The sequence below is a fragment of the Drosophila eugracilis genome, unplaced genomic scaffold (genome assembly GCF_018153835.1).
Source record: "Drosophila eugracilis isolate 14026-0451.02 unplaced genomic scaffold, ASM1815383v1 contig_367, whole genome shotgun sequence".
In the NCBI taxonomy this organism is placed as follows: Eukaryota; Metazoa; Arthropoda; class Insecta; order Diptera; family Drosophilidae; genus Drosophila; species Drosophila eugracilis.
This window is the reverse complement of record NW_024573224.1, coordinates 33041-50395: the sequence shown is the minus strand read 5'-3', so window position 1 is coordinate 50395 and position 17355 is coordinate 33041. Positions and strand designations below refer to the sequence as shown.

Genomic DNA, 17355 nt, shown 5'->3' with positions numbered 1-17355 from the left:
GAAAAGTTCGCTTGCTTATGGCCTAGGAAATCGATGTTGCGCGGAGGCTTAGGCTTATATAGTATATGGTCCGGGCTTAGTTCCGGCATAATTTAGCACCAATTTCTATTTGCTTTTCACTTGGCTAATGGGACGGCGTTTATGCGCCAATACCTGGCAACCAAGCCAAACAATTGGCCAGGCCAAAACAGAAGAGCAGGCCAGTCCAGAAAAAAAAAGTCATGGTAAAATTGGTAAAATTGAAACTGAAATTGCACAGCACTTAGAGAGCGCGAAAGTCGGCATTGTTGGCCCTCTATATAAGTAGTATCTATTCAGATACAATCGCACTGGGGCCAAAGACATTAAAACTTAAATTGCATTGCCATGGCAATTGTACAAATGGCGCAGCAGCAGCAGCAGCTAGAAAATAAAGAAAATCTATTTTCCAGCGCCTCCCCAAAAGTTATAATTGCCCCCTAAAAAAAGAGGTAAAGGGGGTTAGTTAGGGATTTTTATGAAGGACGTTTCTTCTTTTTGGCGCCCAACCTTAACGAATTTAGGGCGCGTGCGCTTTTGTTCGCCCCCTCGCTGTTCACTTAGCCACGCTTCTAATTGGCTTGACATGCCTCCCCCTTGGGATTTTTGCAGTGCTATCTGCACTTGGTTGTTTGCATTTGGCCAGAACTGCATTTTCATTTCCATTTCGCATTTGCATTTTCATTTGCCACACATCCACAAATGCCCAATGACTTATGGCCCCACATCTATCTGGCTCGATCGTTCGATGGAAACCCACACACAAACACACGAAAAACAAAAGCCAAAGCCAGGCAACTAGATTTGTGCCGGTTCAATGTCTGTGTCCATTTTCATAGGCGAATATATTTCACCAGACTGTCAACAGGAGAGTCATAAAAAACACAAAGTACAATTTTCACTGAGGTAGATAGAGGTGACGAAGCTAGAGATAAGTTTTTACTTTTTATATAGTATATTAAAGTATTTACAAGACTAACTATAAAGCCATCTTTATATCAAAGTTACATGAAAATTGTAAAACATTTTGTGTTTTATATTCCTTACCATGAAAATTCTGTGAATATCGTATAAGGCTGAAGGTTAAACCCTTGAAAATACCTTTACATTATTATAAAGAAATTATAGATTCTCTTTCTTAAGACCAAATATGATAATGGTAAGCTATTTGCTATTAATAATTCCCTAAATAATTCCTAACTAAACTCAACTTTTACTACAAAACAACCAAAAACCAAACCTCACAAATCCAAAACATAAACAATGAGACATTCCCCGATATCAATCAATCGATAACAAATAATCTAACTTAACTCTAGCGATTTAGTTTGTATAGTATAGTTAGTTAGTATATATATTAGTTAGTATAGTATAGTTAGTACCACTTATCTATAACCCTTATAAATTTGCAAGTAAGCATACAAAGTATTTTTAGCTCTCTGATTACTAAACTTGTTATTAACAATAAGTAAGACTACAATGGCTATAATATACCTAAATGGCCAACACTATTTTGGCCAGACTCAATCAATACGGCTTACCGGCTTAGCTGAGGTAACAAAACTCCAAAGCCAAGTAGACGAAGCCAATTGTCCTCCAAAAAAAAAAGAGGAAAAAAAAAACTAACAAAGAGTGAGAAAAACTGCGACACTTTTTGGCACTCATATAAAAATATTTAAACTTGACACTCTTTTGGCCATTGTCAGTTGGTTTTGGGGGTAAATTTGTTTTCAGAGCAAACCCGAAAATAATAATAACTACGACTGACTATGGCAAGACAAACAGCCAAACTATGTTTATGTTTTTGCTTTTCTATGTACTTGGCTGGCGGTGGCTCAAGGTTCATGGCTTTATTAAATTGCTTTTGGCTAAATAGAGGAGGTTGGGTCTAGGTTTGGGAGGTTCATTAAGTTGTTGAAGTAGACCGACTGAGCTCCCACTGCGACCCTTTTTGGCATTGAAAGCATAGCCAATTGGTAAATGGTTAGAGGAAAACTCATTTCCAGTTTCGTCTTTTTGCTCTTTCCATTGATCGATTCCGCCTTTTGTTTTGGTTTTTTTTTCTCCCCCTTTTCTTTTTTGGCACGGAAATTAAGCCAATTTAAGAGCAACACCAAAAGTCAGACGATTGAAAATCTTCTCCGCCTTTTGTCTAGTTTTTTGATCTTCCTTTTTATTTCATTTTATTTGTCCAAAAAAAAAAAAAAAAAAAAACTGGTTGCGCTTCGTTTTAAGTATTTTTCGTAGAAGCATTTTTAAAAGTTGTCTTTGGTTTTATGGCCAAGTCTTAAGCCAAGATCGCTGGAGGCAATTATTCTGGCTGCTAATTTGAAAAGTGTACGAGCATCTCTAAGCAGCCATGGCAGTCATAAATCACACTCCGCTTAGTTTCGACCAAGACCAGGGAATAACTGGCCCAAAGAATTTGCGTTTAGAAAGTCATGGTTAGGCTGCTTAAAAGCCACAGAGAAGAAGAACTCAAGTTGCGTTCACTAATTAAACAGACGACGGCACACTGTTACTCAATAAGCAGTAAATTTTAAAGGAACCTAAGTAACCGTTTAATGGGAAGTCGTTTTTAGATATATTTTTGAAAGCATTTAACAGGGTAATCCGAGAGCCAAGCAATTGTACTATATATGATCGTCGTTAAAGTTGGGGGAATTTGAAATTTTAGTGGCTTCTTTTATTCCTAAACCTAAGCTTGAGTACAGTGGGAGAAACTTAATGGAAATTAAAAGCTAAAAATTCCTTTTTTTTCGCAAGTCTAGAAAAGAGTTTAAAAGTGATCTTAAAACTTCCTAACTTCCCAACTATTTTCTACTACGTTTTCATCTTTTAATATTTTCCAACACCCAGTGCCACTGTGCCTTTTTGGCCTCTCCTAGGCGGCGCTTACAAATTGGTTTTTTATTTTGTTTACTGGCCCCCCGGGCGAATGGCTACTAGCGCGCCCAAGGGTGAGCATAATTAGAGGTTTGGGCCAGCCACTTGGCCACTTCATCTGCGATCTCCTAAGTCTAAAGATTGTACACTTTAGGAATGCCTTTCAGGTGCACTCGAGTAGTAACGCACTTGCCGCATGAATTGCACTTATTCGGGCCATTTTGAGAGCCAAGTTAGCCGTCGATTGTGTTCATAGGCATACGGCTAATGAGGGGAATAGCAACAGCGTTGGAATTCCCAAGCATTTTCATTAGCTTTTATGTAACATTTCAGGCACATACCCGTCGTTTACCTTCGTTTATTGTAATGTACTCGTAATGTAATGGCTAGAGAACGTCAGACCTTGCTAGTCTTTCAGTAGTCAGTCTATGATGATGATGTAGCCAACCATCAACCAAACCCAAAAAAAACCAAGTAAATCCAAGCCTATTAGAGAGGGGCTCTCTGTTGGCATTTGCATGGCCGTGGCCAAAAGCGACTTTAATCGCCGCAATTGAACGGCGAGCCAAGAGTCAGATCTGCTGACAATGGCAAATAATTTCCAGTGGGGAATAAGGCTACCGATGGAGAACAGCGGCTTTGGTTTAACAATTCAATTAGATGGGTTCAAATTGAAAGAGATACTAGCCAGCTGATTAGTTAGTTACAGCCAGCCTAGCCTTGCCAGTAAAAGGTTAAAGATTTTCAGATAATCTCAGTCTTAGTTACCTCGTTTTTAATCTAAAACTAACTCATTTGGCCAACTTTTTGCTAGCTTTATCTGTTAGTCATTATCAAATAACTTCCAACAATTAAGTTTTTCACAAGAAACCAAACTTTTAAGTACAAAGTTTACAAAGTTGTAAAAGATTTTTAGGAAAAAAAACCACAAAGTTAATGCTCACCTTTTTTAGCATCGCATTATACTTGCAGATTTGAGCCAAAAAGCAAACTTTAAGATGGAGAAGAACATCATATTCTTGGTCACGACTTGGTTGGCCAACTCCGAATCTATTTGATGATTTATAGACTTTTGTCACAATAGGCCAAAAGCTAAACGAGTATGCATGCCAAACAGTAAGCAAAAGTGCATTTTTCTGGCCATATCAATTAAATGAACAACCGGCAATTTATTAATTTTTCAAAAATTGAAAAAGAAAAACCAAAACAACGAAATGCAAGCAGCTAATTAGTCTAGTGCATGATACCTGGCTATAACCAGTTCCTCTGCCTCATTGATAGAAAACCAAAAAAAAAATGTAAAATAAAACACATACGAAGTTGGCTTACAAAAACAGTTAACAGATAGCCCCAAACATGGCCATGTGATGCACTGTCACTGGAAAAGCGCCATAAAAGACTTGTTTGCATGCTGCCTAAGCCAGCGGAGAGCAGAAAACTTGGCGAAAATAATATTACGAGAAAAAAATAAAATAAGAGAAGAAAAAACTATTTGAAAGGCTATTAGAGACAGAGACGGCAATGGCGATGGCGATGGCGATGGCGATTCAGTGGTTAGCTTTAAATGAGGACGTCGACTAATATCCATGCCGATCGATCGATAAATGCGGCCGCCAATAACTGGAAATACACATCAAGTATACGACGCGCTGACAGCGGCGGCAAGGCGGCAGCGACACATTTGCGGTTCACTGGGTATTTGGGGTGTGGATGGTTGGACTTGTTGGGCCACGTTAATAGCTGGGCGCAGTCTCTCTGTATATCTATCTAAACAATGTTTTTCCGTTTTGGGCTAGTTAGGGGGTTTGCCACCTTTTTGGGGTCTGCGGTTTTCCTTGTTTTCATACCACAGGTTTACCAAGTTTTCGAAGTTTTCTATTCTATTTTCTATTACACATGTGTGTCTGACTTTTTGGTTTCTCTAACTCTGGAAATATCCTTTCGATGAGTCAGCTGATGGGTCTTTTAGATAGGTTTCTATTGCTGGCAATCAATTTTGAAGTTATTAAAGGTTAAGGGATATATTTCCCTACATTTGTTGATTGATTATCAGTTAAGAAACTAATCACCTTAATGTTTTCCTGGAACAATAACCCCCCAAAAAAAAAACCTACTGTCACATCGCCTTAAATGCTTGATCATAACATATCCATTATCTTAACCATCTGTCCTCGTAATTATTATATAGTAAACGTTGCTGGTTCGTTGACTTATTGAAAAGGCCATGGCTGTGCATAATTCATAATGAAATTGTATAGTACGTGGAAGCTTTCTTTGTGGAGGTCATAAATTTTCCGCTTTAACTGAGCTCCCATGCCAAGGGGACACCTTAAGCGGCGCCATATGGGCAAAGTAAAAAAACAAAAAGAAAAAAAAAATGCAAACAAAACAACAAGAAGGAACTTTTCATTTGAGTGGCACAACTATAAGATACCCATTAAGCTGTTAAGAGGTGAATAAATTATAAGAATATTTTGGTTTTCAAACTTTGGAGTGGTTATATTACTGGAATCTATGTAACAATTTCATCTTTAAACCTCTTATATATCATCAATTCCCTCTTAAAAGTCATACGGACAGAGGGATGGACATACGGACATGGCTAACTCTACCAGATGAAAAAGGTAAACACTTTAGTCTGTTACATACCTTTCAAAACATACCATATACCCTTTCCCTCCCCGATTAACGAGTATCCCAAAACAGAAAACAAAAAAAGTGTACAAAAAAGGCCAAATTTGAAATACGAGCGCAAGAACATCGAAGAATCTGAGAAGCGGACAAGAAGATGTTGCGAGTAGAAGCCCAAGTAGTCAGCGAGCACAGACAAGTGACTGCAACAGAAAACAAAAAAACTTGTCAAACTGGTAAAAATGGCCAAGCCAAAGAGCTACCAAAAAAAAAGTGAGGGAAAAAACTTTAAAAATCAACAACAGCAGAGAGGATGCTGGCCACTTTTAACGACGATGACCTTGGCGACGGCAACAACTTCGCTGGCAACTTGTTGCAATGCTGCGACAGCTGGCCATCTTAAGACACCTGAGACATAGAGATTCTGCAGCCCCCGCCTCCCGCTCTCAACCTAGCATACAGCTGGGGCGAAAAATATAGCAACAAGAACTTAAATTCTCAAAGGAAAAGGCTCTTTAGATGAACTTTTCGTGAAATATTTTAAAAATTTGTTAATAAAAACGGAAAAGTAACCTTCTAAACAATATGTAAACCATATCAGGCATATTATTTCAGATTTATTTAACTCAAGTTCTCAAGTTCTCTTGTTCTTCCAGCTTAAACTCAGCTGTTTTTCTCCTCCTTAAAGTGCATTTGCTTGATTTTTTTTTTCTCATGAATTTTACGGTAAATTTAGGTCGTTGCAACAGCAGCCGCGGACTTGTTTACATCGGCTTTTCCCCAAAACGGCAGACTTTGCCAATAACTTGGCTGTCTGAACTGGCTGGCTGGCTAAATATAGCCATAGACAAGCGTTGGCCATGTTTTCTGCTTGGATTTCCTGGCCAAACATCAGGCATCGCTATCATCATCATCCTCCTCAACAGCTTGTGCAGCATTTATTTGATCAATTTTCACATAAAAAAAAAAAGAAAAAGAAATTACTAAAAATACACTTTCATCCGTTTCCGTTTGGCTAAGGCAGTGGCAGCCGGAATTATATATACTTTTTAGCGGATTTATCCTATTTGGGGCATGACACAAATTTGGCAAAAAAAAAAAAAAATCCACGTAAATGTGGCTTGAGTGAAGCTCAGCTTTGGCTGAAGTTGCCTTGTTTTCTTGCCAGCAATTTAACAATTAAAAACACGCGCTCTTTTCGGCTTCCAACTCAGGAGAGCGACCGTCATTAACTCGTTAATCCACGCGAAAATAATTTATTATAATTGCACATATCTCGTATATACAAAATTTTTGTTCATTTTCTGCGTTTCGCATGAAACATAAAACGACAGACAAGCTCCTTGGCCAGGCCCGCGTTTGGTTGGCCAATAAAACTGTGTAATACTTCTCGGAATACCCTGGCTCACAAAAGGGTATAATAAACTACAGTACTTAAAAAATATAAAACATATTTCATATTTTTTAAGTTTATATATCTTTTCTTTCTTTAATTTAAACTTTATACTCTAAGAAAATGATTTCCCAAGTTTATGATAACAACTTTTATTGGACTTCGCTGACAGCCAATTTCAGTTTCCTATTAAGTGTTGGCCAATCTGCAAACTTTTGATCACCTGACTTAATCAGAGATCTATTAAAGCCACTAGTAATAAAACAAGTCTTGCTAAAAACAAGTTTTGATTTTTAATTACAACCCAAAAACGAGGTTTCCCCATTTCTGATTTAGTTAGGGTATTCGAGTAACTCACATTCTTACCATTATGACACAAGGTCTTAGGGTTTATTCTGGTCAGTATGACACAAGTTACTAACTTGTTGTTAACTCACGTTGTTGCAAAGTGAACTCACCTGCAAAAAAAGAAAAGAGAGGGATTTGATTAGGTATAAAGTTGATTCAAGATAAGTAATTAAAGTCACGATAAAATTCTTAGGGAATATTAATGATTTTATAAATAAAGTTTTCTATTCATCGCTTGATTAGATTGGAAATGATAATATGCTGTTTTGATTGGAAAACGAATGGGTTTGTAAGATTCTTTAAAGGTTAAGTCTTAGATAAATTATTAAGTTTGATAAAAAATTTGTCAACTAAACTGCTTTCTCAGTGAAATTCTCACAGATTAGAATCATTTTCTGAATGGAAATCCAATTATTTCCAAACCCAAAACCATAAATAGAAAACCAATTAATGATGATTTTTCTTTAAAAACAAACTATAACCAAACTTAAAAACTAATAATACTTTAAGTTCCCTCAATGACTAGCCATTACCCCTCTTAGAACAACCAAACAAACTTTCATGACGTATTGTTTTCCCTCAGCCATCAGCTAACAAATGTCGTAATATCCAGACATTTATGATGCCAAATTGTTAACAGCAGTTGGCGGCCAACATAGATCAACATCAAGAGCTGTGAAAGACAAAACATATTTTTGGCAGAGGGCCAAGGGAGATATAGGGGGGAGATATATACCATAGAGATGGAGAAGAGATTTTAAAACAATCTCTCAAAGTCGGCGTGCACATTTCAATTTGGCAGCCGGTTTGCATATAAGTTATAACATAGACGGATCATTAGGCAGCTGGCCAGGCAGAGCAACTGAGCACACACTCTGGATTTCTTATAACGCCGAGCTAACCAAATGTGTATACAAAATACATACTATATATATATATATACGATATATATATATATACAGCGGTTTGTGTTTGGAGAAAGTCGGAAGCTCAAGGCACAAAACAGCTGAAAAGCTGAAGAAGCGGCAACTGGAAGACCCCATGATGATGGAGATGATGATGTTGCTGAATCCCCAAACTGAATCTGTTGGCAAACAAAGCGCAAACGGCAGCCAAAGTTAATCTCTTGGCCAATATAAGTGGAGCATATATTGCAGTTTTTTTTTTCGTTATTTTTTTTGCATAATCAAAAGCTCCGTTGAACCGAAACTCATTTATAAATTGCGCATGACCATTATTTTTAATTGAAAATGAACAAAAAGAAAGCAAAAATCAAAAACAATGCAAACTACATTAAGTTTTTTTTTAATTAAAAAACAAAAGTCTCGATCATTTATTAGGTGTCATGTCTATATTACCACTTGACTTGGGGTGGGTCGAAAGGAAAGATAGATGATTGGTTGGTTGGTTGGTTGGTTGGTTGGGTGGGGTCAAATCTTTCCTGGAAAGGCAGCTCCCACGCCCAGTTAAATGACGGTTTAATTGCAATAAAGAAAAACCAACAGAAATGCTGTCGCTGCTACTGTTTACGGGAAACAACTTTCCGAAGAATAATGGGAAAATAATGCCGCTAATTATCATTAGTAAGTAATTTTAAAGACCTCGCCAAGAAGAAGAACCAACTATGACGTTCCAGAATTTTGCCAAAGAGAAAACTTGCCGGCCAAAAAAAAAAGATATAAAACAAAAGATTTCGAGGTGAGGGAGGTAGGTAGACACTTCCTACTCCCACAAACGATTGTCATTAGTCAGAACTGTGGCAGCAGCAGCAGCCGTCGCAGCCACAAAGATTGTGGCACCAACCAACAGAATCGAGGAAAAATAGAAAGCCGTCTCGCGGCGAGAAAGCCAAAAAGAACTTAACACAATTTACACTCACGAACGCTTTTCCTACTTAAGCGTAAGAGCTGGAAAATCATCTCTGTGTGTTGTGTATATCTGGAAATGACAACCGCAAGTACGTATGTGTGTGTATTTGTTGCAGCTCCAATTGCGAATTATCACAGAAATACACAAATGCCACCGACCGCGAAATCTGAAACGAGCACACGTACGCACTTCCCAACTGGAAAATATTTTATTAAAAACGATTATTGCCAGCGATTCGATGTAATTCTGTCTTCCAGGAGAGGCGATTCTCTGAAAGTCACCGAGAGATGGATCAAATAACGCGGATATATAAATATTATGTCATTCCAATGGGTTTTGGCTAAGAAAATGATGGGATTAGGTAAGGGATTTCTGTTAGATGTGACAGGGAGTGAGATTCAGGTGATTAAGACTAGATTTGAAAAGTACAGATTATCAGATAGTTACAGATATTTTTGGAGAATTCAAACAGCTAAGCTTAGCTTTTGTAAAGATATTCACTTTGGTGAAGTAAAGACTAGCTTCATGTCTTTCTATTTCTGATCCATTTCACCTCAAGAAAGATCTATCTTTCATTCCCTAGTTAACCTACCCTCTTATTATACATCTAACTTAACTATAAATATCACCCAACACATATCCAACATATTTAATACCAAACCAGCCGGATCTTACAGTTCTTTCCTATAGGTATTGCCTTCCCCAAAACAAATACCAAGAAGAAACCAAGTCTAGAGAAATCTCGGTTATGAACCGCTAATGCGCTCAATTAACCTGCAACTCCATTCCAATTGCAGTTGCATTAACTATCAATTTTCTCTTTCATTGTTCTGCCAGTGGGCCAGTTTTGTGTAATTACAATGTAATTCTGCTGGTCCGTTGGTCACACATGCGTACAGATGCGTTGCGCTTGAGTATCTAAAAGATACAAGTACTACCTACCTACCTACCTACTGACTACCTACTACTTCTTGGCAATTAAGAGTGTAAATTTAAAGCCATAAAACTGTTGCAACAGTTGGTCCGTTGTCATTGTTGCTTTTGCCGTTTGTATCCGATTTTTCTTTTTCGGGTGAAAGTTTTGTTCTATGTGAGATCTTAAGATGCTGCTTTTTTTTTTTCTTCTCTTATTTGTTACAGATTTTTCTTTGGCTTGTTTTTTAGTATGTCAGACCCAAGAGTCTGAGCAGTTTCCTAGACATAATTAGCTCACTTCGCATATCTTATCGCGGCGAATAGTTCACATGAGTTGGCTCAAATCAAATGAATCTTTTGAAATGGTAGAAAGTTCCCAATGTATCTGCAAGATAGCAGCAGCAGCAGCAGCAGAAGGCAGGAGGAGGTGCAGCGAATGTTGTCTGGGCAAACATCTTAATTTCACAATAATTGCGCAAATGAAATTGAAAAGCCCCAGAGAATGTTCAATGTTTAATGGTAACCAATTCGAGAGACGGGCCCTCTGATGGCCTGTTTGCAGAGTGAGAAAATTATGGTGTTTTTTTTTAGTTAAATATTTAAATTATAATAGAAAGATGCCAGTTTAATCTTAGGATAAGTAAAGATATTTCTTATAGAACCAAAGAAAGTTCTTAAGACGGAATCACATTCCCTATAACTTTCAACCTCCTCATCTATTTGCTAACCTTTTCTCTCAGTGCCCCTAACCTGAGTGACTGACTGACTCAGTGAGCGATCCGAAAGTGCAAACATTCAACACTGGTGGCACCAGCTGGACGACGACGATTGCCTCGCGGACAGGCGCAACCATCAGCGGATTGCCAAGCCGCCGCCGTCTGTTTTGGGGCGTGCGGCTGCTGGGTGGCTGGGGCACTATTTGCATGGCCTGGCATACAATAGACAGAGTGGGAGAGCAGGTGAAAAGTGTCCGACAAAGAGAAAAACAAAACAAAACAAATCTCGGATCTGTTGAATGGCGGCTGGAGTAGCGGCAGTACCTGTGCAATTTCATAATGGCGTCGTCAAGCCAAGATCGCTGACGACATTACAGTTAGCCGAGATGCATCTTGGCCTGAATGAATGCTGGCCCAACTGCCTTATTTTCGGTCTCTGGGTTTCTATTTTTTGTTGCCTGTCTTTCTGTCTTGACTGTTTGTCATGCCCTTTCCAAAAAAATAAGAGAGAAAAAAAGCAGACAGCCATCGCATAGATCATACATTGGGCAATTTAAAAGCAATTTGAAAACCTTTGAACTCGCATTTGGCTTTGTCAAATTACGTTTTTTTTTTAGGTAAATTAAAAGTCTATCGAAATATTAAAATAAATTTGTTGCTTGATTGAAGGGTATAAAAAGGGAATTTTAAGGCAGTCTTGATATTTTTTGTGATTAAAGTTAATGGGCCATTGAGGTCCTAAAAAACTATTATAAATTGGGCAATTTAAAAGATGGCTTAAATATAAATAAATCCTTAAAACATTTAATAAACTAATTTACTAATTATAAGTTATATTAAACAAAATAGAGTATTGAATTTTCCAAGATTTTCTAGACTTTTCCCTTGGCTTATTAATTCATCTATCAAGTCTGCTGTCTGACCAAAATATGATCAATTGTTGCCATAATTTTCTGCTGCTGATGTTGCTGTTGTTGTTGCTTTTGTTGTAGTAGTTGCTGCCTGCCACAATTGTAGCAGTTGCAGTTGCAGTTGCCGCTGTTGCTGTTGCTGTTCCTGTTGTTGTTGTAGTTGTTGTTACTGTGGGCCGATCTTTCGAACAATAAGCGAATATTGTTCGCAAATGCGAAATAATAATAATGTTCAGCAGCCCAAAATTGAGCCATGTTACCGCATCGACAACAGTTCAGGCTAGCACTGCTAGCTAGTGCTGCCGCTGCTGACTGTTGCAAGTTGCAACAATAATTGAGCGCTTGGCTTGCTTTGGCTTTTTGTCTTGTTTTGTAATTGCCATCCATGCAAAAAGGAAACACAAACGGACAACTTCAATGCATTTGTAATTACATTTGATTGCAACAATTATTTAAAAATAAAAAATCACAAAATGCAAAAATTGGTCAGCCATACAGAAAGAAAAAAAAAACGTGTGGTACGAAATGTGGCAGCTCCTTAAAAGTGTAAAAAAAATGAGTATCTAGTGCTATTAAAAGCACATCATTCTCAATCGTTGAGAAGCGAAACTGAAGTTTTAGAATCAAAAAAGAGCCCGACTTAATTAAGATTTGTTATTTAAGTTTTTCTTTTTTTTTTTGCTCTGAAAATGAGGTCATCATCATATCCGTAACGGCTGTCAATTTGCGTTTGCTTATGTCTGATGATGAGGTGTATATATACCCCAAGACTCAGTGTCATAAAGTTTTTTTTTCTCTTTTTTTTTTTTGCCATTCGGTGGCATTGGCCCAAAAGGCCCCCGATGGCAACACGCCACAACATGCCGCTGAAGTATTGTTAATTAAAAGGGAAATGCTGCCGCTGGACAGTCGTTAAAAAATGAGTAATAAAGGTGTTTCCTTTTTATGTTTAACGACAATCGAATAGACAGTGCAAGTCACTATTAGGATAATTAAAGAAAAAATAAAAACTGAAATAAAGTATTTACCTTCAGGGATGTAAGGAGTGTAAGCTTGGTTTGTGATTGAAGAAAAGAAGAAAGAAAGTCTTTATCCCTCAGGTTAAAACTGAATTTTGTTGTATCTAAAGTGAAAGATCTTAGGGTTAGGAGACTTTTTAGTCAAGTTGGTTATATTTTAAGACCTCAACAGCACCAAAACGTATCCTCAATCAATCTAACTTATTGCTATTAATAAATAAACCACAAACTACCAGCATATATCATATCAATTGACACGGAAACGAAGGCAATTTCATATTCATAACAAGTGACGCAGACAACTCAATAAGAAGGTCTATTTCGGTGACTGTATCTATATCAGTCTAGCCGAAATGCCTACGCGTTTACTATATAAATGTGCCAAAAAAAAGATACAAAAAATATACAAATTCAAAAGTAAAACCATTCAAGAGCCATTCAAATGTTTATGTGACTTTAATTACGTGACAGCGCACTTGGAATGAAACAACATTGAAATCCTATTAAATATGTGTATGCAGTTATGGCCCCAGCCACAGACACAAGTGTAAGCGATTGACACAGATACAGATACAGAGATACACACAGATACATCCAGCGTTTGTTCGGGTAAAATACTATAGAAATAGAAATAGAGAGAGAGGGCGCTCCAAACATCCAAACATGGACTCACTAGCGAACCATAACCAAAAGCCAAGTTTCGGCAATGGTGACGCAATTTACAAATAGTTGCGAGTGCAAAATTTGTATTTGCAAACGAAAATAAAAATAAAAAAAAGAGAATTCTACAAATACAAATAGCACTTGCCCGGTGGCAGTAGCTAACAGTATCTTTAAGATACATATTTGCTGAGCCAAAGAGGAAAGAGGCCTGCACGGAAAGAAAAGTTGAGTAAGTATTTGCAGAGCTTTAAAACAAAGTATGAAAAAGTTAAGTCAGGCACAGTAGGAAGTTTATATGTTATTATAATCTTATTCCTTTACTAATATATCAACAATTTCTGAAGAAGAACCAACTATTTTTTCCATGTTTTTCATACAAAAAACGAAACATTATTTTCCTAAGACCTAGCCAAGTAAACCCGGTCCGCTGTTCATGTGTCCGTCATCGACTTGAATCGCATCGAATCGCATTGAATCGCATGTGGCAAGGTGTAATTTACCCTTCAATCAATGCGCAGCAAATCAGTTGGCAATGTGCTCTGCGCAGGCGCACCTCGATGGCTCCTCAGCCCGTGCCGCACCACGCTGCACCCCACCTTCTCTTTTCGTGTCAGTTGGCAGCACATTTGGGTTAACAATTGGTTAACTGTATACCGGCCATATCGAGGCTTGTGGCTATATTTATATATACATATATATCTCCATATATATATGGAAGTTTGTGTGTGTGCCGAATGACTAACTGGGCGCAAGGTGCTTTTTAAACTCTGTTAAAAAAGCATAAAAACCTGTGTGGAAGTCGGCAATGCAAAAGGAAAGCCAACTAGCAAAGATATTTGGTATTTATGTCTACAACGTACAAGTTACTAATCGGATTTATATGAGGTGGTTTAGGCCATATTTGCAGGCTGTTCAATAAATATTGTAATAAATTTCATAGAAAGAGCTAGGGGAAGCTACTACTATTACTTAATTTTAAAAGCTAACCAATTATTAATAACTTTATAACAAATAATATGCTTCCTATGAAAGGAAAACCCCCCGAAAGTTTATTAATATTTTTAATTAATAACTTAATTTCAGGTTGTTGCCACATCTTAAAAGATGATTAATTGTTTTACTTTTTGGTAATTTTCTTAAAAAAAATTAATTAATTGTTTAATTGTCGAAGACAAGGTTTACATTTCCTCATTCGCTCAGCTTTAGACCACATTTTTTTAACTGTTTTTGACTTGACTTAACGCACAGAGTTAACCGAAAAACAGTTAAGGAGAAAAAAAAAACAAAATAACAGACAATGAGATGTTGATCATGTTGTAGTTGGCAGGTTAACAAGCAACCCGGGCAGCCTTAGGTGTGTATTTATGTTGAAAATATCTGCGGCGAATTGGTGCTTCCTTAATTTACCATGTTAATTGCTCAAATTAACACGCAGATAAATCGAGAGACAAGTCAACAAACCCAACATAAACCATCCGAGAGTCAACAACTTTTGGTTGCGCTTCAAGGCGGCCAAAAGGAAAAAGCTCTGCTGTTGCTGTTATTTCCCCTTTATTCGCTGATGATCAAACAATACGTCGTCCAGTTTGGACAAACATTTGCAGCAAACCATTTTCATTCCCATTTCAAACTTCCCACGTTGAACGCTGCAGGTAGCCAGCAGGCAGCCGAGGAAAAAAAAAAAGAAAAACTTGTAGAACGTGCTGGGGTAAAAATAGCCAGGCCAGTTGCAGCAGCAACAAATTTTCAAGTTTAAATCTAAATGTGGCAGTAAATCGTGCCTGGCCGGCAAAATGAAGATGAAGATACTGCCAAAGTCCAAGCTCCAAGAAGCCCGGCTCTTTCATAGAAATTAGAAGCGTGCTGAGGGTAGACTCTCTGCGGATGGTAATCATCGTTGTAATCAGCTCTTTTCTCTCTCTTTAGCTTTTTTGAATGGGGTCACTTTGGTCGAATAATGAACCGAATTTCCACAAAATGTTTGTCACACTTTTGACATTTGCACGACTTGCTTGTCTGCAGAAAGAAACCAAAAATAGTTCCCAAAATAAATGAATCGGGAATAAGAATTAAGACAGCAACTGCCATTCATTGGGCACGCAAGCCCAACCAAAAAAAAAGTGCAGTTCGTCTTGGTTTTGTCGTACCACGCGGCGTATGCGCAATGTCTGTTGACAAGCTTGATTTTAATTTACGTTACTGCAGTGAAATCGAGTGAGTTATTACTCTTGAAGAGTTTTAAAAACCATTAGTTCTTATTTATTTTACACTCAATAAACTCTCAATCGAAACTTTATTCAAGAAATTATTGACTTTTAAACTTTTCGAGCCCTGGAAAGTGGGGCGCGACTTTTGACGCACTTTGCCAAAGTTCACAAGTCTTAGCAAAAGTTAAGTGTCATCTTAAAAAGAGGGTAAAGAGTATACAAAATAGGGGGAAAAAAATAAGACAAGTGAACTATCTACAGAAACGAAGAACCAACAGACCGGCATTTGGCTGGCTGTTAAATTTAAAACTTTAATGTCATGCACGAAGGAAAATGTGTGGAAAATGCATTTGCGTGGCCACCACATGGCAACACATACTAACTATATGCAACACGAAATCATCAGCTTGTTGAAAGCAAAGGAAAAACATATAAAAAAAAACATAAGAGGGAGAAGAAGAAAAAAGCTAAATAAAACGGCAGCGCGAAGCGCGAAAATATCTCAAAACAAACAGATGCAGATGCGGCGAAAAGCGGGAGGAAAATCGGAGGAAAGTGCACGTAAACAGAGATAGGCAAAAGCAGCTGAAACAGAGAGGGAAAAACAGAAGAAGAAAAAAAAAAAAAAACAATATTTCCGCATTCCTCGCCGCTAGCAAACCGGGCAAACATATTTGACAAAAATTCGCTGCACCAACTTTCAGGGTAACCAGCTAGCTAGCTAGCTAGCTCATCTAACCCAAATTCACTTTTTTCTTTTTGTTACATTTTTTTTAAAAATTGGCAAATCAGCGAGAGAGAGAAAAAAGAAGTTTGATTCCAGCGAATCTGCAACTCGTTTCGATTGGAAAGTGTTGCCAATTTGCTCAACAACGCCGCTTGCTGTTGTTGTTAACTTTAATTGTGCGCTTTATTAGCGCAATTTATGCCTCAGACTCAGACTCAGGCTCAATGCTCCCACCTCTCCAACCAGCGCCGGCTCGTGCTCTGCATCTTATGGCTTCAAACTGAACTCCATCATTTCGATTTGATTCGAGTCCATTCAAGTCTTGATTATTATTTCTCAGTCATTACAATTTCATCTTATTTACGGCAATTACGCTCTAAATTCAATTGTTATGAAATTATTATGATTTATGCACTCTAACATCTACGTGTATACCCCCGAAAGATATCCGTGAAACTTTTCAATCCACCCATGGATCAACCCAAGCCATAGAAAGTAGAACAGGGCACGAGAGTGAGAAAAGCGTCAACCGAACAATGGCAAGGCAAGGCAATGACAAAAAAAAAAACACACACAAAAGCCAACAAGCCGAAAATGAAAACTGAAAATGAACAACAATCAACCGAAAAGTTAAATGATAAAGTATACCCATTATCTGGGATAATCTATTCTGACGGAAATCAGTTCATTTTATATATATTTCAAGCCCTTATCTAAAACTTGACTTGAAAATCAATTCAGTTCGTGTCTCTTAATATATAAATATTATTTAAACTACTAGGTATCCAAGCAGTCGCATCAAAAACTGCACTCACTTTTTATTTTTTACGAGAAATCACATGACAATTTCAAACCAAGTTATTATAATATTGTTATACGACTTAATTTGCAAATAAATAAAAAATAAATTGAAGTATATATAAGCATGTATTGTGCCATTTCCCAGGGGGTGGGTGGTTCAAAGGGGGGCCATGTACCAACACACATGTGTGTGAATCGCTGAAGGTGCGAAATTTCACAAGTCAGAAATACAAAGAAATAAAACTGGCTAA

The 17355-nt window shown here is 37.6% G+C and overlaps 1 protein-coding gene across 6 annotated transcripts in view; it reads right to left on the bottom strand.

Moving 5' to 3' along the window:
• LOC108109136 (serine-rich adhesin for platelets) overlaps positions 1 to 17355 on the bottom strand; it is a 58418-nt gene that overhangs the window by 26661 nt on the left and 14402 nt on the right. The window lies entirely within an intron of this gene.